The sequence below is a fragment of the Ranitomeya variabilis genome, chromosome 2 (genome assembly GCF_051348905.1).
Source record: "Ranitomeya variabilis isolate aRanVar5 chromosome 2, aRanVar5.hap1, whole genome shotgun sequence".
Classification (NCBI taxonomy): Eukaryota; Metazoa; Chordata; class Amphibia; order Anura; family Dendrobatidae; genus Ranitomeya; species Ranitomeya variabilis.
In genome coordinates, this window is record NC_135233.1 from 372,343,077 (window position 1) to 372,364,694 (window position 21,618).

At 48.1% G+C, this 21,618-nt stretch overlaps 1 long non-coding RNA gene across 1 annotated transcript; it reads left to right on the forward strand.

Moving 5' to 3' along the window:
* The first annotated feature begins 95 nt into the window (after nucleotides 1-95).
* Nucleotides 96-8,940, forward strand: LOC143806068 (uncharacterized). The gene is made up of 2 exons (XR_013221378.1): nucleotides 96-192; nucleotides 7,732-8,940. It is a non-coding gene; the product is annotated as an uncharacterized LOC143806068 (long non-coding RNA).
* Nucleotides 8,941-21,618: the final 12,678 nt, after the last annotated feature.

Consider the following 21,618-nt stretch of genomic DNA (forward strand, 5'->3'; position numbering starts at 1 on the left):
AAGAAAACACTCAGAGACTGAGTCAGCTGTGCGGGAGACGTATAGGTAGCGTCCAGAATGGGTAAATGCTAGAGTGTAAGGGCTCCTTCCAGGTGTGACGTCATTTCCGGGGGCGTGTCCTATCGGGAGGGGGCGTGGTGTTCTCCAAGGCGGCAAAGGAAAGCGGCATGACAGCTTGTGGACGCCATGGAGGTCAGTGGTTTCAGGGTGGAAAATGCTACTTGCCGATCGCTATTCGCTATTGGGGGGAGGCCCTGTGGTGGTCGACCTACTTGTCTGTGTGTGGAGTGACCCGTGGTGGGATTTTGGGGGGCTCCGCTGCTGCTGGCTATTGTGGGGGACCCCTGTGGTGGGATTTTGGGGGGCTCCGCTGCTGCTGGCTATTGTGGGGGACCCCTGCGGTGGGATTTTGGGGGGCTCCGCTGCTGCTGGCTATTGTGGGGGACCCCTGCGGTGGGATTTGGGGGGGCTCCGCTGCTGCTGGCTATTGTGGGGCACCCCTGTGGTGGGGTTTTGGTGGGCTCCGCTGCTGCTGGCTATTGTGGGGCACCCCTGTGGTGGGGTTTTGGTGGGCTCCGCTGCTGCTGGCTATTGTGGGGGACCCCTGCGGTGGGATTTTGGGAGGCTCCGCTGCTGCTGGCTATTGTGGGGGATCCCTGCGGTGGGATTTTGGGAGGCTCCGCTGCTGCTGGCTATTGTGGGGCACCCCTGTGGTGGGGTTTTGGTGGGCTCCGCTGCTGCTGGCTATTGTGGGGGACCCCTGCGGTGGGATTTTGGGAGGCTCCGCTGCTGCTGGCTATTGTGGGGGACCCCTGCGGTGGGATTTTGGGAGGCTCCGCTGCTGCTGGCTATTGTGGGGGATCCCTGCGGTGGGATTTTGGGAGGCTCCGCTGCTGCTGGCTATTGTGGGGGATCCCTGCGGTGGGGTTTTGGGGGGCTCCGCTGCTGCTGGCTATTGTGGGGGACCGCTGCGGTGTTGCTTTGGGGGGCTCCGCTGCTGCTGGCTATTGTGGGGGACCGCTGCGGTGTGGTTTTGGGGGGCTCCGCTGCTGCTGGCTATTGTGGGGGACCCCTGTGGTGGGATTTTGGTGGGCTCCGCTGCTGCTGGCTATTGTGGGGGACCGCTGTGGTAGGATTTTGGGGGGCTCCGCTGCTGCTGGCTATTGTGGGGGACCCCTGTGGTGGGATTTTGGTGGGCTCCGCTGCTGCTGGCTATTGTGGGGGATCCCTGCGGTGGGATTTTGGGGGGCTCCACTGCTTCTGGCTATTCTGGGGGACCCCTGTGGTGGGATTTTGGGGGGCTCGGCTGCTGCTGGCTATTGTGGGGGACCCCTGCGGTGGGATTTTGGGGGGCTCTGCTGCTGCTGGCTATTGTGGGGGACCCCTGCGGTGGGATTTTGGGAGGCTCCGCTGTTGCTGGCTATTGTGGGGGACCCCTGTGGTGGGATTTTGGGGGGACTTGCTGCTGCTGGCTATTGTGGGATGTTGTGGGGGGGGGGACTGCTGCTGGCTGTTGTGGTGGACTTCTGTGGTAGGCGACCTGCTTGTGTGAGGGGGGCTGCAGGCTATTGGGGGACCCCTGACCTGCTTGTGGGGGGGGCGACCTGCTGCATGCTATTGGGGGTGACCCATTTTAGTTGTGGGTGACCTGCTTGTGGGGGGGACCTGCTGCTGGCAATTGGGGGACCCCTGTGGTGGGATTTAGGGGTGACCTGCTGCTTATGGGGTGACTTGTTTGGGGTGGGAGACCTGCTGCTGGCTATTGGGGTGACCCCTATGGTGGGACCCCTGTGGTGTGATTTGGGGGCGACCTGCGTGCGGGGGACCCCTTTTAGTGAGGGTGACCTGTTTATGGTTGGGTTTGGGGAGGCGACCTGCTTGTTGCGGGACCCCTTTTAGTGGGGGTGACCTGCTTGTGGAGGGTGTTGTGATCCGCTTTTTGGGCTCCCCTAGTGGTGGCTGGTGGTACTGGAGACTTGTGTGTTCTTTTCTGCCTCAGCTCACCTGCTTCCATCAGTTTTGGGAGTTCCCTATTTAGCCTTGCTCTCCAGTCACTTCCTTGCCGGTCATCATTGTAACCTGAGTCTTTCAGTTGCATGTTCCTGCTACCAGTCTGCTGATCAGCTAAGTGGTTCTCCAAGATTGATCTCCGTGGGGCGTATAATTTGGTGCGAATTAAGCAAGGGGATGAGTGGAAAACCGCATTTAATACGCCTGAGGGCCACTTTGAGTATTTAGTAATGCCTTTCGGCCTTTCTAATACACCTTCAGTTTTTCAGTCCTTTATGCATGATATTTTCCGTGAATATCTGGATAAATTTATGATTGTGTATTTGGACGATATTTTGATTTTTTCTGAGGACTGGGAGTCTCATGTTCAGCAGGTCAGGAGGGTTTTTCAGGTCTTGCGGGAGAATTCTCTGTGTGTAAAGGGTTCTAAGTGTGTTTTTGGGGTTCAAAAGATTTCCTTTTTGGGGTACATTTTTTCCCCTTCTTCTGTTGAGATGGACCCTGTCAAGGTTCGGGCTATTTGTGACTGGACGCAGCCTACTTCTCTAAAGGGTCTTCAGAAGTTCTTGGGCTTTGCTAATTTTTATCGTCGATTTATAACTGGTTTTTCTGGTGTTGCTAAGCCTCTTACGGATTTGACTAAGAAGGGTGCTGATGTTGCCAATTGGTCCTCTGCCGCTGTGGAGGCCTTTCGGGAACTTAAGCGCCGCTTTTCGTCTGCCCCTGTGTTGCGCCAGCCTGATGTCTCTCTCCCCTTTCAGGTTGAGGTCGATGCTTCCGAGATCGGAGCGGGGGCGGTTTTGTCGCAGAAAAGTTCCGATTGCTCAGTGATGAGACCTTGTGCGTTCTTTTCTCGAAAATTTTCTGCCGCCGAAAGAAATTATGATGTCGGTAATCGGGAGCTTTTGGCCATGAAGTGGGCATTTGAGGAGTGGCGTCATTGGCTTGAGGGTGCTAGACATCAGGTGGTGGTTTTGACTGATCACAAGAATCTGATTTATCTTGAGTCTGCCAGGCGCCTGAATCCTAGACAGGCGCGCTGGTCGTTGTTTTTCTCTCGGTTTAATTTTGTGGTCTCATATCTACCAGGTTCTAAGAATGTGAAGGCAGATGCCCTTTCTAGGAGTTTTGAGCCTGATTCCCCTGGTGATTCGGAACCTACAGGTATCCTTAAGGATGGGGTGATATTATCCGCTATTTCCCCAGATCTGCGACGTGCTTTGCAAGAGTTTCAGGCGGATAGACCTGATCGCTGTCCACCTGGTAGACTGTTTGTTCCTGATGATTGGACCAGTAGAGTCATCTTGGAGGTTCATTCTTCTACGCTGGCGGGTCATCCTGGAATTTTTGGTACCAGGGATTTGGTGGCTAGATCCTTCTGGTGGCCATCTCTGTCTCGAGATGTGCGTGTTTTTGTGCAGTCTTGTGATGTGTGTGCTCGGGCCAAGCCTTGTTGTTCTAGGGCTAGCGGGTTGTTGTTGCCCTTGCCTATTCCGAAGAGGCCTTGGACGCACATCTCGATGGACTTTATTTCTGATCTTCCTGTCTCTCAGAGGATGTCTGTTATCTGGGTGGTGTGTGACCGTTTTTCTAAGATGGTTCATTTGGTGCCATTGCCGAAGTTGCCTTCCTCGTCTGAGTTGGTTCCTTTGTTTTTTCAAAATGTGGTTCGCTTGCATGGTATTCCTGAAAATATCGTTTCTGATAGGGGTACCCAGTTCGTTTCTAGATTTTGGCGGGCATTCTGTGCCAGGTTGGGCATTGATTTGTCTTTTTCGTCTGCCTTCCATCCTCAGACTAATGGCCAGACGGAGCGAACTAATCAGACTTTGGAGACGTATTTGAGGTGTTTTGTGTCTGCGGATCAGGATGATTGGGTTGCCTTTTTGCCGTTGGCGGAGTTTGCTCTTAATAATCGGGCTAGTTCGGCCACTTTGGTTTCCCCTTTCTTTTGCAATTCGGGGTTTCATCCCCGTTTTTCTTCTGGTCAGGCGGAGTCTTCGGATTGTCCTGGAGTAGATGCTGTGGTGGATCGGTTGTATCGGATTTGGGAACAAGTGGTGGACAATTTGAATTTGTCCCAGGAGAGGACTCAGCGGTTTGCTAACCGCCAGCGTCGGGTTGGTCCTCGCCTTCGTGTTGGGGACTTGGTGTGGTTGTCTTCCCGTTTTGTCCCAATGAGGGTTTCTTCTCCTAAATTTAAGCCTCGGTTCATTGGTCCCTATAGGATTTTGGAGATTATTAACCCTGTTTCCTTTCGTTTGGACCTCCCGGCATCTTTCGCTATCCATAATGTGTTCCATCGGTCGTTGTTGCGGAGATACGAGGTGCCGGTGGTTCCTTCTGCTGAGCCTCCTGCTCCTGTGCTGGTTGAGGGTGAATTGGAGTACGTTATAGAGAAGATCTTGGACTCCCGTATTTCCAGGCGGAGACTCCAGTATCTGGTTAAATGGAAGGGCTATGGTCAGGAAGATAATTCTTGGGTAACTGCCTCTGATGTTCATGCCTCGGATTTGGTTCGTGCCTTTCATAGGGCTCATCCAGGTCGCCCTGGCGGTTCTTGTGAGGGTTCGGTGCCCCCTCCTTAAGGGGGGGGGGTACTGTTGTGATCCGCTTTTTGGGCTCCCCTAGTGGCGGCTGGTGGTACTGGAGACTTGTGTGTTCTTTTCTGCCTCAGCTCACCTGCTTCCATCAGTTTTGGGAGTTCCCTATTTAGCCTTGCTCTCCAGTCACTTCCTTGCCGGTCATCATTGTAACCTGAGTCTTTCAGTTGCATGTTCCTGCTACCAGTCTGCTGATCAGCTAAGTGGACTCTTGTCCTTTTTGTTTTGTATTTTTGTCCAGTTTACAGTTTGTCATTTCCTGTTACTGGAAGCTCTTGTGGACTGAAATTGCCACTCCTGTGTCATGAGTTGACACAGGAGTCTTAAAGTAATTTCAGGATGGGTTTTTGAAAGGGTTTTTCAGCTGACCGTGAAGTCCTCTTTTGTATCCTTCCTCTATCTAGTAAGTGGACCTCGCTTTGCTAAATCTACCTTCAAACTGTGTATGTCTTTTCCTCTGAACTCACCGTTAATATATGTGGGGGCTACTATCATCTTTGGGGAATTTCACTAGAGGTAAGCCAGGTCTGTTCCTTCCTCTTCCAGGCGTAGTTAGTTCTCCGGCTGGCGCATGGCATCTAGGCAGCCGTAGGAATGCTTCCTGGCTACTGTTAGTTGTGTGGTAGATTTAGGTCACGGTCAGCTTGAGTTTCCATCACCCGAGGGCTAGTCTGTTATTTTGTGTTTCTGATGTTCCCATGCCATTGGGGAATCATGACAGGAGGGGTGACCTGCTGATGGCTATTGATGGGCCCCTGTGGTGGGGTTTGGGGGTGACCTGCTGGCTATTGAGGGGGACCCCTGTGGTGGGGTTTGGAGGTGACTTGCTGCTTACGGGGTGGACCCCTTTTAGTGGGGGCGACCTGCTGCTGGCTATTGGGGAGACCCTGGTGGTGGGGTTTGAGGGCGACATGCTTGTGGTCGGGTTTTGGGAGGGCATGATCTGCTGTCTATTGGGGGGGACCCTTGTGGTGGATGTGGGGGGAGACCTGCTGCAAGCTATTGGGGGACCCCTGTGGTGGGATGTGGGGGTGACCTGCTTGTGGTGGGATGTGGGGAGGCGACCTGCATGTGAGGGGTGACCTGCTGCAGGCTATTTGGGGGACCCCTGTGGTGAGATTTGAGGGCGACCTGCTTGTGGGGAGGCGACATGCTTGTCGTTGAATGTGGGGAGGCGACATGCTTGTCGTTGAATGTGGGGAGGCGACCTGCTTGTCGTTGAATGTGGGGAGGCGACCTGCTTGTCGTTGAATGTGGGGAGGCGACCTGCTTGTCGTTGAATGTGGGGAGGCGACCTGCTTGTCGTTGAATGTGGGGAGGCGACCTGCTTGTCGTTGAATGTGGGGAGGCGCATGCTTGTCGTTGAATGTGGGGAGGCGCATGCTTGTCGTTGAATGTGGGGAGGCGACCTGCTTGTCGTTGAATGTGGGGAGGCGACCTGCTTGTCGTTGAATGTGGGGAGGCGACCTGCTTGTCGTTGAATGTGGGGAGGCGACCTGCTTGTCGTGGAATGTGGGGAGGCGACCTGCTTGTCGTGGAATGTGGGGAGGCGACCTGCTTGTCGTGGAATGTGGGGAGGCGACCTGCTTGTCGTGGAATGTGGGGAGGCGACCTGCTTGTCGTGGAATGTGGGGAGGCGACCTGCTTGTCGTTGAATGTGGGGAGGCGACCTGCTTTTCGTTGAATGTGGGGAGGCGACCTGCTTTTCGTTGAATGTGGGGAGGCGACCTGCTTGTCGTTGAATGTGGGGAGGCGACCTGCTTGTCGTTGAATGTGGGGCGGCGACCTGCTTGTCGTTGAATGTGGGGCGGCGACCTGCTTGTCGTTGAATGTGGGGCGGCGACCTGCTTGTCGTTGAATGTGGGGCGGCGACCTGCTGCTGGCTACTGGGGGGATCCCGTGGTGGGATTTGGGAACGACCTGCTGCTTACAGATGGAACCCTTTTATTGGGGGGTGATCTGCTGCTTACTGGGGGATCCCTTTTATTGGGGGGCGACCTGCTTATGTGTTGGGTTTGGGGGGGCTGAAGAGGGTTTCTGCTGGGTGGGGGGTTCCGCGTCCGGTGGGGGTTGTACGTCCGATGGGGGTTTGTGGGGGTTGGACGTCCGGTGGGGGTTGGACGTCCGATGGGGGTTTGTGGGGGTTGGACGTCCGATGGGGGTTTGTGGGGGTTGGACGTCCGGTGGGGGTTGGACGTCCGGTGGGGGTTGGACGTCCGGTGGGGGTTGGACGTCCGGTGGGGGTTGGACGTCCGGTGGGGGTTGGACGTCCGGTGGGGGTTGGACGTCCGGTGGGGGTTGGACGTCCGGTGGGGGTTGGACGTCCGGTGGGGGTTGGACGTCCGGTGGGGGTTGGACGTCCGGTGGGGGTTGGACGTCCGGTGGGGGTTGGACGTCCGGTGGGGGTTGGACGTCCGGTGGGGGTTGGACGTCCGGTGGGGGTTGGACGTCCGGTGGGGGTTGGACGTCCGGTGGGGGTTTGTGGGGGTTGGACGTCCGGTGGGGGTTTGTGGGGGTTGGACGTCCGGTGGGGGTTTGTGGGGGTTGGACGTCCGGTGGGGGTTTGTGGGGGTTGGATGTCCGGTGGGGGTTTAAGCTGGGGTGGCGTTCGATTGGAGGGGGTGTCTGATGTGATTTATGGTTGGGGCAGGGGGCGTCATATTTGGATTTACGCTTGAGGGGAGGGAATGTCTGGTGGGCTTTGGATTTATCCTGTGGGGTCCGCTGGTTAATGTGAGGTGGATGTTTCTGACTGGGGGAGCGAGGTTATGCTGTGTGGCCCGCTGGTTAATGTGAGGTGGAGGTTTCTGACTGGGGGAGCGAGGTTATGCTGTGTTGATGTGGTTGATGGGGGGGGGGGGCTAATGCTTCATTGGGGTACACAAAAAAAAAAGAGTGTATGCTGCTTATGCTATGCAAAAAATTTTTTTTAGGTATTTCCCTGTAGAGGAGGCCACACCACCAACTGGCACGAAGCTAATCCTTTTTAGCTTAATGTCAGTAGGAGGCAGACATGGGTCTGGACCACCCAGCCCAGTTTCTGACTTAGGTTTTGGGTTTGTTTTTTTTTATTAACGATTTTCCTTTTTCTTTTTTTTTTTCTTTTTTTTTTCTCCAGATACGGCTTTTGAGGGCGACAGTGGAATTGTCACTCTAATCTCCCACCTAGAATTGTCACTACCGTATCATCTGTGGTCTACGAGGCAAGGCCCTAACACATCAAGAGTGTTTGTGGTTCCCCAGAGTACAGACCATGCTACGAATCCCCCTACCCTCTGGCCCCCCCAGAGGCAGATAGAGTAGGGAGGGAAGACGAATCCGTTATGCGCCAGCCCGCCGAAGGGTCTGCGTCCAGGTTATTCCATGCCCATCTTCATCATCGGTCTGTGAAGAATGATGTGTGATCTTCAGGACACATATATCCTACCAGGCAGTGAGGGGGCTACTTTAAAAAAAAAAAAAAAAAATGGAAAGGACAAGTATGTCCTAGTTTGCCCCTGAGCAATATGGACGTCTCCTGGGGAAACCTTCCTATTCATGCAGCCTCCATGTTTTCCAGAGGCTCCTGTGACCCTGCTCTTAAAATATCCAGGCTTCGGTCTAGGCCTTCTCTGGTGGCCGGTCCACACCGCCAGTGCCCTGAACAATCATGCACGCCAACTTTCTAGTGTGTCCAGCTCTGCACCTATCAGTTTAAGAGTACTTCGCTTCTGCAACAGAGGACTAAAGTCTGCCTCCCAAGAGATCTGCTGTTCAATTTTGGTTGTTTTGGAAATGTTCTGTCCAAAAAACCGACGGGACAACTCTCCGACCTGCCAGGAAAAGACGAGACCTTCCTTTAGGCCAACCCCCTCCTGGCATCCATGAACCCACCAGCACTGGTCTGCTAGGCCTGGATCTAGCAGACTCTCTTCGACATGATGGGGCGTTCCCACCTTGGATGTTTCTCAGGGTCGGCTGCCGTGTCCTTCACAATTCAAGGCCGGTATTATGATCTCTGGTCTGGGACACCGAAACCTCAGACATCGGAGGCAGGCCTGGGGGGAACAGAGCCACATACCAAACCGACAGTCGAGCCCGCATGCACCAACAGCATATTACAGTTTTACAATACTTTAGAAATGCATAAAATAAAACAAGCAAAGGCATACAGTTATTCAATGCAAAAAAATGCAGTTTTATAAAATTAGAAGTGTTTCTATATCTAATGGTAAAATGATATTTATCCAGTATTTCTATAAGTAAAAGTCTGAGATTTCTGTGGGAAATGGTCATTTGTTCCTCTTAAACCAGTTCTGAATGTAAATAAAACATTGCTCTGATGAAATCTCCACATTGTATTTTAGCCTTTCATTTCATGCATAGGGCAGGACAAGCCCATGATGTATCTGTGTAACACATGGAAGGTGCTATAATAACAGCCTTAGGCTGGTTTCACACCAGCGTTCGGCAGGGCTGCGGATTGCAGCCTTCTTCCTCCGTTAAGGCTACTTTCACACTAACGTCGCTTGCTGTACGTCTCAATGCGTCGTTTTGGAGAAAAAACGCATCCTGCAAAGTTGCCTGCATGATTCGTTTTTTCTCCATAGACTTTCATTAGCAACACATTGGGACGGATTGCCACACGTCACATCCGTCATGCGACAGATGCGTCGTGTTTTGGCGGACCGTCGGCACAAAAAAAGTTCCATGTAACGTTTTTTTGTGCGTCGAGTCCACCATTTTCGACCGCGCATGTGTGGCCGAAACTCCGCCCCCTCCTCCCCAGAACTCACAATGGGCCACGGATGCGTTGTAAAACTGCCTCCGCTGCCCACGTTGTTCTACATAAAACACACTGTCCGTCGGGCCGACGGTTTGCGACGGCCCGTACTGACTGACTAGTGTGAAAGTAGCCTAAGCCCTGCTCACTGCCACAACTCTTCATTCAGTTCCGCCTACGTCTGCATGCGTCCTGCATACCCTATCTTTAATATTGGGTACGCAGGCCAAGCGGATGCCTCCGCATGCGTTGTTTTAACGCTGCGCCGACTGCAATAAAATGCAACATGTTGCGTTCGACGCAGTTCAGCGCATCTTCAAAATGAGGCATGCCTGCTTACCTAATGTTAGATGGGGGACGCATGCAGACTTAGGCAGAGCTGAAGGAAGAGGCGCAGCAGTGGGCAGGGCTTAATGGAGGAAGAAGGCTGCCGAACGCTGGTGTGAAACCTGCCTGAGACAGGTAAGCCACCTTTGAAACGATGTTCACATGTACAAGCTCTTAGCCCCTTTGTGGCGGGGCCAATTTTTTAAAATCTGCCCAGTGTCACTTTATATAGTAATAACTCTGGAATGCTTCAACATCCCATTGATTTTGAGATTAATTTTTTTTTTTTCGTGTTATATTAGACTTTATGATAATGGTAAACTTGTATTGATATGTTTTGCTTGATTATGTAAAAAATCAGAAATTTTACAAATTTTAAAAAATATAAATTTTTAATGATTTTCCCTTTAAGCCCGGAGTCACACTAGAGAGGAATACGGACGAGTGCTATGCGAGAAAAAAATCGCATAGCACTCGAACCAATGTTAATCTCCCATCACTTTTTTTCACGGCCGTATATGTGCGAGTGAAATTGCAGTATGCTGTGATTTGCACCGTATATCAGCCGAGACTCGCCAATGAAAGTCTATTTGTGCAAGAAAAACTCGCACCACACGGGCCATCAGTGTGACTTGCGAGAAATACGCAACGGTGTCCTTTGAAAGGCCCGACAATTCAGGTGCAGTGTACAGTAAAATCACACTGACAGGTTACAATAGAATAGATATATATACACAGTATAGGTGTATATAAAATCTAAAGAGATACACTACAGACAAAGTTTGGACACACCTTCTCATTTAAAGATTTTTCTGTATTTTCATGACTATGAAAATTGTACATTCACACTGAAGGCATCAAAACTATGAATTAACACATGTGGAATTATATACTTAACAAAAAAGTGTGAAACAACTGAAATTATGTGTTATATTCTAGGTTCTTCAAAGTAGCCACCTTTTTCTTTGATGACTGCTTTGCACACTCTTGGCATTCTCTTGATGAGCTGCAAGAGGTAGTCACTGGGAATGATTTTCACTTCACAGGTGTGCCCTGTCAGGTTTAATAAGTGGGATTTCTTGCCTTATAAATGGGTTTGGGACCATCAGTTGTGTTGTGCAGAAGTCTGGTGGATACACAGCTGATAGTCCTACTGAATAGACTGTTAAAATTTGTATTATGGCAGGAAAAAAGCAGCTAAGTAAAGAAAAACGAGTGGCCATCATTACTTTAAGAAATGAAGGTCAGTCAGTCCGAAAAATTGGGAAAACTTTGAAAGTGTCCCCAAGTGCAGTGGCAAAAATCACCAAGCGCTACTAAGAAACTGGCTCACATGAGGACCGCCCCAGGAAAGGAATACCAAGAGTCACCTCTGCTTCTGAGGATAAGTTTATCCGAGTCACCAGCCTCAGAAATCGCAGGTTAACAGCAGCTCAGATTAGAGACCAGGTCAATGCCACACAGAGTTCTAGCAGCAGACACATCTCTACAACAACTGTTAGGGCTTGTTTCCATTTGCGAGAAACACATCCGTATCTCGCATGTGGAAACCAAGCTGTGGCGCCGGCACTTTGGAGCGGAGCGTGCAGCTCCATGTGTTCCTATGCGGCCGCACGCTCCGCTCTGGAGTGCCGGTGCTACAGCTTGGTTTCCACATGCGAGATACGGACGTGTTTCTCGCAAATGGAAACAAGCCCTTAAGAGGAGACTTTGTGCAGCAGGCCTTCATGGTAAAATAGCTGCTAGGAAACCACTGCTAAGGACAGGCAACAAGCAGAAGAGACTTGTTTGGGCTAAATAACGCAAGGAATGGACATTAGACCAGTGGAAACCTGTGCTTTGGTCAGATGAGTCCAAATTTGAGATCTTTGGTTCCAACCACCGTGTCTTTGTACACAGAAAAGGTGAACGGATGGACTCTAAATGCCTGGTTTCCACCGTGAAGCATGGAGGAGGAGGTGTGATGGTGTGGGGGGCTTTGCTGGTGACACTGTTGGGGATTTATTCAAAACTGAAGGCATACTGAACCAGCATGGCTACCACAGCATCTTGCAGCGGCATGCTATTCCATCCGGTTTGCGTTTAGTTGGACCATCATTTATTTTTCAACAGGACAATGACCCCAAACACACTTTCAGGCTGTGTAAGGGCTATTTGACCAAGAAGGAGAGTGATGGGGTGCTACGCCAGATGACCTGGCCTCCACAGTCACCAGACCTGAACCCAATCGAGATGGTTTGGGGTGAGCTGGACCGCAGAGTGAAGGCAAAAGGGCCAACAAGTGCTAAGCATCTCTGGGAACTCCTTCAAGATTGTTGGAAGACCATTCCCAGTGACTACCTCTTGAAGCTCATCAAGAGAATGCCAAGAGTGTGCAAAGCAGTCATCAAAGCAAAACGTGGCTACTTTGAAAAACCTAGAATATAAGACATATTTTCAGTTGCCTTACACTTTTATTAAGTATATAATTCCACATAGTTTTGATGCCTTCAGTGTGAATGTACAGTTTTCATAGTCATGAAAATACAGAAAAATCTTTAAATGAGGTGTGTCTAAACATTTGGTCTGTACTGTCTGTGTGTATGTATGTGTGTGTGTATATGTATATATATATATATATATATATATATATATATATATATATTATAATATATCACACGGACAGCGGAATAGCTGATAGATAATTTGTCGGCTTCTGTTAAATCATTGCAGAGGCTGACAGGATAGGAGACATGGTTTACATACAGTAAACCATTGCAGAACAGTTAGACTTATATAGGTCAGTGACTAATACGGTTAGTAGTGTGTGTGTGTGTAAAATTTGGGGCCTGTATGTATTTAATAATGTTTTCACTGAAAAAACTGGCGTGGGCTCCCGCACAATTTTCTGTGCCACAGAGGGAAAGCCAGTGACTGAGGACAGATATTATAGCCTAGAGAGGGACCATGGTTATCGCCACCCCAGAAAAGGTGCATCTGTAAGATGCGCCAATTCTGGCACTCAGCCTCTGTCTTCTCACTGCCCTGTAGCGGTGGCATATGGGGTAATAAGGGGTTAATGTCACCTTTGTATTGTAAGGTTACATTAGGCCAGCTTAGTAATGGAGAGATGTCTGATAGATGCCTCTCCATTACTAACCTGTGGGCTTGATGTTACTTATAACATCAATAAAAAGGTGACATCAACCGCACAATTATGAACCCCTCTGCTACAGGGCAAGTGGGAAGAGCGAGGCTAAGTGCCAGAATTGGCACATCTATAAGATGCGCCATTTCTGCGACGGCTGAGAGCTGATGGTTTTTAGCCTGTGGGGCTGCCAATATCCATGGCCTCTTCACAGGCTATAAATATCAGCCTACAGCTGTCTGCCTAGCATTTGCTGGTTGGATTTTATGTCAATATTTTGTGTCCCCCTGTAAAATAGCCAGTAAAGGCTAAGCAAACAGCTGTGAGCTGATATTAATAGCCTGGGAACCTTTATGGTTATTGGCTCCTTTCCAGAATAGTAACATCAGCTGTCAGCATTCCCACTGCTGGTTATGAAAATTATGCGGGAGCCCATGCAGGTTTTAGTTTTTGAAAAATAAACATATTGCATTTCACGCAGGTTTGTTAGTTGTTTTTTTTACAGCATATGTAGGTTAATTATGTTAATGCTCCTACATGGCTGTGTGTGTGTCTTTAGTTAATATTAATGAGGGTATCTCGTGAAGAGTTTGAATAAGGAAATGCATCAAATTCCTTTATTTATTTTTTAATATATCTTTATTTAGCGCTCACGATTTACAGAAACGCATAAAAAAGTACAGAATTTCCACTGCGTTTTCTGCTAAGAGACGCACTAACCATGCAGACATTTCCTCAAGCAAATCTGCAACGTGCGCACATAGCCTTAACCATTATGCGTCCATATTCATTAATGAGCAGAACCACGTGACCGCTGAACACAGGAAGAGCTGCCCGGAGACCATCGGACATGCAGGGACCGCACCAGGAGCAGGTGAGTATGTGACAGCCGCCGCTTCCCCGCTGACAATGACTCGAGTATAAGCCGAGAGGGTCTCTTTCTGCCCCCAAAAATTTCGGCTTATACGTGAGTATATACGGTACAGGACCCTAGAAGGGTGTGTATAAGGGCATTTAGGTGCTGGTGGTACTATATATGGGGAAAACCTGGTGACAGGTTCCCTTTAAGAAACCTATGGAACTAGGTTAAAATTAGCATTTTTTTGGATGGTGAAAAACTTGTAATTTAAATATTGATGGTGGCTGAACTGCAGGTGGTCTGTGTCGCTTCATAAGTTTAAGGCCGGGGTCACACTAGCGTAGAATACGGACGAGCGCTATGTGAGAAAGCATCGCATGGCACTCGGACCAGTGTTAATCTATGGGGCAGATCACATCTGTGATTATTTTTTCATGCCAAATCAGCATACGAGAACAATCGCAGCATAAATACCTGACGGGCCCATACAGTCAATATCTACAATAATATATACCTGACGGGCCCATACATTCTGATATCATCACTAATATATACCTGACAGGGGTCCATACATTCTGTTATCATCACTAATATATATACCTGACGGGGCCCATACATTCTGATATCAGTAATATATACCTGACAGGGGCTCATACATTCTGATACCATCACTAATATATACCTGACTGGGCCCATACATTCTGATATCATCAGTAATATACACCTGACAGGGGCCCATACATTCTGATATCATCACTAATATATACCTGACAGGGGCCCATACATTCTGATATCATCACTAATATATACCTGACAGGGGCCCATACATTCTGATACCATCACTAATATATACCTGACTGGGCCCATACATTCTGATATCATCAGTAATATACACCTGACAGGGGCCCATACATTCTGATATCACCACTAATATATACCTGACAGGGGCCCATACATTCTGATATCATCACTAATATATACCTGACAGGGGCCCATACATTCTGATATCATCACTAATATATACCTGACAGGGGCCCATACATTCTGATACATCACTAATATATATATACCTGACGGGCCCATACATTCTGATATCATCACTAATATATATACCTGACAGGGGCCCATACATTCTGATATCATCACTAATATATACCTGACAGGGGCCCTTACATTCTGATATCATCACTACTGTAATATATACCTGACAGGAGCCCATACATTCTGATACCATCACTAATATATACCTGACAGGAGCCCATGCATTCTGATACCATCACTAATATATACCTGACAGGAGCCCACACATTCTGATATCATCACTACTGTAATATATACCTCACAGAGGCCCATACATTCTGATATTATCACTAATATACACGTGACAGGAGCCCACACATTCTGATACCTTCAATTATATATATACCTGATAGGAGCCCATACATTCTGATATCACTTATATATACCTGACAGGGGCCCTTACATTCTGATATCATCACTTATATATACCTGACAGGAGCCCGTACAGTCTACAGTATATCTACAGTAATACATACCTGACAGGAGCCCATACAGTCTATATCTACAATAATATATACCTGACAGGAGCCCGTACAGTCTGTATCTACAATAATATATATCTGACAGGAGCCCGTACAGTCTGTATCTACAATAATATATACCTGACAGGAGCCCGTACAGTCTATATCTACCATAATATATATCTGACAGGAGCCTGTACAGTCTGTATCTACAATAATATATACCTGACAGGAGCCCGTACAGTCTATATCTACAATAATATATGCCTGACAGGAGCCCGTACAGTCTGTATCTACAATAATATATACCTGACAGGAGCCCGTACAGTCTATATCTACAATAATATATACCTGACAGGAGCCCGTACCGTCTGTATCTACAATAATATATACCTGACAGGAGCCCGTACAGTCTATATCTACAATAATATATACCTGACAGGAGCCCGTACCGTCTGTATCTACAATAATATATACCTGACAGGAGCCCGTACAGTCTATATCTACAATAATATATATCTGACAGGAGCCCATACAGTCTATATCTACAATAATATATACCTGGAAGGAGCCTACACACCTGTGTAGTCACCATCTTTACTTGGGGCCCACTGCACGATGAGAGTGCATTTGATTTGAGGCCTAGACAGGTAAGCACCTTTGCCTGTTTTTCTGTGGTGTTTTTTCTAGAATAGTGGAGGTTTTTTCCTCTTTTTTTTTTCCTCCTGTTGTGGTTTTTGCTGTTAGACTAGGACTGGCAAGCGTGAGGACCCGTGACGTGGGTTGCCAGCTTATGTATTGTGGCCATAATATTAACTAATACCTTACATTTTTCGATATGTTCTTGTGCACTTTTTTTACTTTTACTTTTTGAGGTGCAGTTGGGCCCTGATGGCTTTGTAAGTTGTGGCCTCTGTTCACACAGGACGCATTACAGTTAGCACTGGTCAGCCCGCCACATGGCGTTACTAATAGGCTAGGATCCAGTTGCTGTGCATACTCTGTGTGAACATTGCTGCAGATTATTATTTGCACTGGTGTGCCCATACAGTCTATATCTACAATAATATATACCTGACAGGAGCCCGTACAGTCTATATCTACAATAATTTATACCTGACAGGAGCCCGTACAATCTATATCTACAATAATATATGCCTGACAGGAGCCCATACAGTCTATATCTACAATAATATATACCTGACAGGAGCCCGTACAGTCTATATCTACAATAATTTATACCTGACAGGAGCCCGTACAATCTATATCTACAATAATATATGCCTGAAAGGAGTCTGTACAGTCTATATCTACAATAATATATACCAGGAAGGAGCCCATACACTCTAGCATCTTCAGTAATGAGCCCGCTAGAGTGTATGAGCTGCAGTCAGGCACCTGGAAGGAGCCCATACACTCTAGGCTCAACCGTCCAGAATGGAGTGCATTTCCTGAGGGGGAGGAGTGATCCCTTGGAAGCATGATGTCACCGGAAGGGGCGGGGCCTCCTTTAGTCCAATGACAAGCCGATAGCGGGAAACTGCGTTTTGCTGCTGGAGAAGAGACGCGGGAAGTGAGATGCTGCTGCACCATGCAGCCGTGTGGGGAGAGGACTCAGGGGCCGCGCCATGGAGCCTTGTCCAAGGGAATGAGGACGCCGGAATCGGTGTGCGTGCTCTGAAGTTGTAGTTTGGTGGGGGTGGGCATGAGTTATGTAGAGGGGGCTGGTGGGGGTGGGCATGAGGTATGTAGAGGGGCATTCAGAGGGCTTGTGTGAGGGGGGCATGGGGTATGTAGAGGGGTATCCAGGGGGTATGTAGCCCTCTGGATGCCCCCCATACACAAGCCCCCTTGGTGCCCCCTTACATGCTCCTTCACACCAGCCCCCTGGATGCCCCTCTACATACCCCATGCCCCCTCACACCAGCCCCCTCTACATACCTCATGCTCCCCCCTCACACCAGCCCCCTCTACATACCTCATGCTCCCCCCTCACACCAAATTACAACTTTAGAGCAAACACACCGATTCCTGCGTCCTCATTCCCTTGGACAAGGGTCCATGTGCAGCCCCTGAGTCCTCCTCACACGGCTGCATGGTGCAGGTCCTCTCCTCACAAGGCTCTATGCTGCAGCCCCTCGGTCCTCTCCAGCTGTGTGACTGGTTTAAGGGGGTATGTAGAGGGGCATCCAGGGGGCTGGTGTGAGGGGGATATGAAGAGGCAATAGAAGAAGGAAGAAAGAAGCGCAATGAAGGTGCACACATAGCCATAATATTTAATGTGAAAAATGCTTTATTGAGGCCAAGTTTAAAGTGCATATACAGGTCCTTCTCAAAAAATTAGCATATAGTGTTAAATTTCATTATTTACCATAATGTAATGATTACAATTAAACTTTCATATATTATAGATTCATTATCCACCAACTGAAATTTGTCAGGTCTTTTATTGTTTTAATACTGATGATTTTGGCATACAACTCCTGATAACCCAAAAAACCTGTCTCAATAAATTAGCATATTTCACCCGTCCAATCAAATAAAAGTGTTTTTTAATAACAAACAAAAAAACCATCAAATAATAATGTTCAGTTATGCACTCAATACTTGGTCGGGAATCCTTTGGCAGAAATGACTGCTTCAATGCGGCGTGGCATGGAGGCAATCAGCCTGTGACACTGCTGAGATGTTATGGAGGCCCAGGATGCTTCAATAGCGGCCTTAAGCTCATCCAGAGTGTTGGGTCTTGCGTCTCTCAACTTTCTCTTCACAATATCCCACAGATTCTCTATGGGGTTCAGGTCAGGAGAGTTGGCAGGCCAATTGAGCACAGTAATACCATGGTCAGTAAACCATTTACCAGTGGTTTTGGCACTGTGAGCAGGTGCCAGGTCGTGCTGAAAAATGAAATCTTCATCTCCATAAAGCATTTCAGCCGATGGAAGCATGAAGTGCTCCAAAATCTCCTGATAGCTAGCTGCATTGACCCTGCCCTTGATGAAACACAGTGGACCAACACCAGCAGCTGACATGGCACCCCACACCATCACTGACTGTGGGTACTTGACACTGGACTTCAGGCATTTTGGCATTTCCTTCTCCCCAGTCTTCCTCCAGACTCTGGCACCTTGATTTCCGAATTACATGCAAAATTTGCTTTCATCAGAAAAAAGTACTTGGGACCACTTAGCAACAGTCCAGTGCTGCTTCTCTGTAGCCCAGGTCAGGCGCTTCTGCCGCTGTTTATGGTTCAAAAGTGGCTTTACCTGGGGAATGCGGCACCTGTAGCCCATTTCCTGCACACGCCTGTGCACGGTGGCTCTGGATGTTTCCACACCAGACTCAGTCCACTGCTTCCTCAGGTTCCCCAAGGTCTGGAATCGGTCCTTCTCCACAATCTTCCTCAGGGTCCGGTCACCTCTTCTCGTTGTACAGCGTTTTCTGCCACATTGTTTCCTTCCAACAGACTTACCATTGAGGTGCCTTGATACAGCACTCTGGGAACAGCCTATTTGTTGAGAAATTTCTTTCTGGGTCTTACCCTCTTGCTTGAGGGTGTCAATGATGGCCTTCTTGACATCTGTCAGGTCGCTAGTCTTACCCATGATGGGGGTTTTGAGTAATGAACCAGGCAGGGAGTTTTTAAAAGCCTCAGGTATCTTTTGCATGTGTTTAGAGTTAATTAGTTGATTCAGAAGATTAGGGTAATAGGTCGTTTAGAGAACCTTTTCTTGATATGCTAATTTATTGAGACAGGATTTTTGGGTTATCAGGAGTTGTATGCCAAAATCATCAGTATTAAAACAATAAAAGACCTGACAAATTTCAGTTGGTGGATAATGAATCTATAATATATGAAAGTTTAATTGTAATCATTACATTATGGTAAATAATGAAATTTAACACTATATGCTAATTTTTTGAGAAGGACCTGTAAACATAAAAACATTTTACAAAACCATGTAAAACATACCCTCACACGTTTTCAATATCCCCTGAATATGGGGATATGAAAAATAGCAGGCTCCCAAGGGAAAAATAATCCCTAAAATTCACCCAGTGAGTAACATTACAATATTAATATAACAACATTAGGTCATGCACGTGCTTCTGTTTTGGCTTCCGATGTCAAATCTGCCCTTTCATAGAGCTTCAATGATTGGATCTGATTTCACAAATAAATAGTGATAAACCTGATATCCTGTGTTTCAGTGAGTTAAATAAGTGTCAACCCACATTAAATCACACTGTATATAAACACATGAACAATCTCAGTCAACATGTGGGATAATAAGATAATAAGTCCAACAATAGTCAAGATGCAGGGATAATGCTGGAATGTCCCTGGTGTGAAATATACAAGTCCATGTTTTAGTGCATATATATATCACTGGTAAGGGTGCCCCCACCAGAACACCTGCTAGAAGCACTGTTCATAACATAAACTAATGATGCTGTTATACTCACTGGGAGAAGTGGGGACCGCTAGCTCCCTACGCGTATCGCTACTGCCGGTAGCTTCGTCAGGGGAAGTGTTAGACTGATGGTCACGTCGGGTATATATGCTGTAAGTGCACTTAATTAGCTAGTGATCGCCGGCACATGTGTCCGGCAAGCATTAGCCTATGGAACTGTCCATTAGGGTCAGATTGAGTTTGTCTGGTCGAATCAGTGACGGTCCCAGTCCAATACCTATGTTGTTACTAAACCAATGCATTTTTTCAGGTGCCTGTTTCACCTATCAGGAGCGACTTTCGGCCTTGCGCTGCCCCAATGATTGCAGCTGTTGCGTACCGGAAACCCGCCCACATATGAGATGTAGCCAGCATGAGATCCCAGCTCAATGTGTAAATATCCATATGCGCCTGCGCTGAAATATTCCTGCCGGCTCCACTGCGAGTGTGCCCATTCTCCAGCAGGAGCGCATGCGCTATACGAATTGATATCCTGGATACCTGGAGATTGTGACTACAGCCGACGGCGCATTCGCTGTGTGATAATTCCACTAGTCACAGCCGTTGCGCGCATGCCCATAGCCACCTATGGAAAATGCCAACTAGGTGTATGAGCATACATCTACGCCTGCGCTCAAATATTCCTGCCGGCTTCAATATAAGTACATCTATCAACAATCAGTGCGTGCGCTATGCCATAAAGGTTGATGTCCTAAAAACCTTCACCTGCTATCTAAAGTAGTCTGATGTCACACACGCTATATAGTTAACCATACAACCCTACCTGAATGGCAGTGACTGGTCAATAGCTACGTACATCACCGCAACCCCTGATAGTTGTACCTGTCCAACCTTGCATAGGGAATACCACCTCTTGCATATATGGCCAGCAAACCCAAGAAAAAGGTCTGGCTAATGTGCTTCGCGCCTTACTAAAAAAATATACTGACAAAGCCTATTCTGTATATAGGCAATCCGCTCCTACCACCAGCAATGTTTCCAGTTGGTCACTACGGACGAGCACAGGTCTTAAAAACCATCCTTTTACGGACACATACAGGGCACGGCCTTGCACCAACTCGACAAACAGTCCTATACGTTATGCAGACTAGCAAAATTCCCAGGGTCCTACAGATTAGAGATCTAAAGAAAGATAAAATTATTATTATTTCCCTCGGCTATATAAGTAACCAGTAAGATACTCGATGACCCTTTTAGACATTTCACCCAAGCAACCTGTGCATGATAGTATCCATATAAATATATATACCTTCTTAACACACAGGTTCCTAAGCAGCTAGCCAGAGAGACCCCTCATCTCTTATACAGTCTCTAACGGAATCGAACCGGTGGCCCAAATACCTATCTATATTGACTGTAAGTCAATGTGTTTGGTGAAGTGAAGATGTTTTGCCCTAGAAGATGGATTTTTCATTTTTAATCTTTTAGGGCAGCAAAAAACCTGTATATAGAAGGTCCTCATTGAGGCCTCCCGGTGAGACCGACCCTAACTTATATATCCAACGGGCCTCTAATCTGAGAAGTTCTCCCTATCTGTTTTCCGAAGATTGTTCGGGATCCTTTGCAGCCCCGACACCCGTAAATCATGAATACTGCTAGAATGAACCTGTAAAAAGTGCATAGCAACTGTAGAAATATTTTTGCCTTTGGACATATCCTGCCTGGCACAATTAATATTTGCGATATGTTGCTGGGTTCGTTTGCGTAGTTCTTGCGTGGTCTGCCCCACATATATTTTAGGGCAAGAGCACACGATCACGTATACCAAATTCGATGTCTTAAGGTACCGTTACACTAAACGACTTACCAACGATCACGACCAGCGATACGACCTGGCCGTGATCATTGGTAGGTCGCTGGGGAGCTGTCACACAGACAGCTCTCTCCAGCGACCAACGATCAGGTGAACGACTT